This window comes from Suricata suricatta, chromosome 3, assembly GCF_006229205.1.
Source record: "Suricata suricatta isolate VVHF042 chromosome 3, meerkat_22Aug2017_6uvM2_HiC, whole genome shotgun sequence".
In the NCBI taxonomy this organism is placed as follows: domain Eukaryota; kingdom Metazoa; phylum Chordata; class Mammalia; order Carnivora; family Herpestidae; genus Suricata; species Suricata suricatta.
The window spans coordinates 45,659,838-45,661,313 of NC_043702.1; positions in this window are offsets into that span (position 1 = coordinate 45,659,838).

Below are 1,476 nucleotides of genomic sequence, written 5' to 3' on the forward strand. Positions count from 1 at the left end.
GGCGGCCCTAGCCTCCCTCCCGCTCGGCCGCTCCGCGCCTCGGCTCGGGCCCGCGCGGGTGAGCGCCGCCGCCCCCGCCGGAGTGCTGCCGCGGGCGGTGGAGGGAGGTAGAGAAGGGGGAGGAGCCGGCCCGGGAGGCCTGGCTGCGGCGCCGGAGGAAGTGAAGGAGGGGAGCCGTCCTCCGCCGGGAGAGAGCTGGGTGCACTTCCGTGCGCGCTGTCGCCTCTAGTCCCGAGAGCGAGTGCCCCCTGTGCCGAAGCCCCCGTCCCTCAGAGCCCCGGGCCGCCGCAGCGCAGTTGGACGAGGGCCTCGGACCCAACTCCAGGGGACAGTGGTGCACGAAGGGATGGCCAAGCGTCCCAACCCGCCCGCGTCCGAGACCCCACGCTCCCGGGTCCCGCGGGGAACTCCCATGCGACTTCTGTTTGCAAATCAGGACAGCTTTTTCCGCCTATCGGTTTCCACTCCTTAAAACCCTGGCAGGTTTCAAAGGAAGTCTATAATTAATGGTCGTTTTCCTCCCCCACTCTATCCCACACACACACTGAACTTAATCATTAACTTTCAGAATGCTAGCACGGCCTCTTCCAGGCAAGTTGTGTTAAAGCTGAACTTGAAAGATTGGCAAGGCAAAGTAGCGGCAGGAATCGTTTCAAACCAAGTCAGACTAGTAGAAACCTTATTCCTACTTTATTCGCTGAGGTTGTGTCATTTCCAATAATAACTCATTGATTGAGGACATTCGAGCAGAAATCGAATTTTAGAGTTGGAAGAAGGAGTATACACCATTGAAGTAAGGCGTCTGTGAGCCTGTGGCCTCCAGGCTCCTGACAGTTCATGGACTTACTTGAGAGCAGGAACCTTGACCTTTTTCTTTATAGTCTGTAGTCTACCTGGCCAGACAGATAGTGAGAAATCAATAAAATGCTGAATGGAGATGAAATGATGAATAAGCATTGTCCAGAGAGGGGACTTGCCTATATTGTGTATCATATGCGAAGGAATTTGGTGAACAGGACTGAGTATATAAATGCACTGTATAGACCTTAAAAACTTACAAGTACTGGAACAGTAATTTTGGATTGTTTTCCCAAAGTAGGTGTTAAAACTCAATCACAATGCACTCTAATCTCCTAGCTTTTAATTAATCTTCTGAAGGAGTATGTATATAAGTGGAAATGAGATGTCTAATTTGAATTTTTAGTACTTATTGTGTTATATATTTTTATTCTTTTTTAATTAAGTTATTCATTTATTTATTTATTTATGTTTTTGATTTATTTTTGAGAGAGAGACAGTGTGAACAGGGGAGGGTCTGACAGAGAGGGAGACACAATCTGAAGACAGGCTCCAGGCTCTGAGCCAGCTATCAGCACGGAGGCTGATGTGGGGCCCAAACCCACAAACTGCGAGATCATGACCTGAGACAGAAGTCACTTAACCAACTTAGCCACCCATTTGACTAAAAAGGATTCG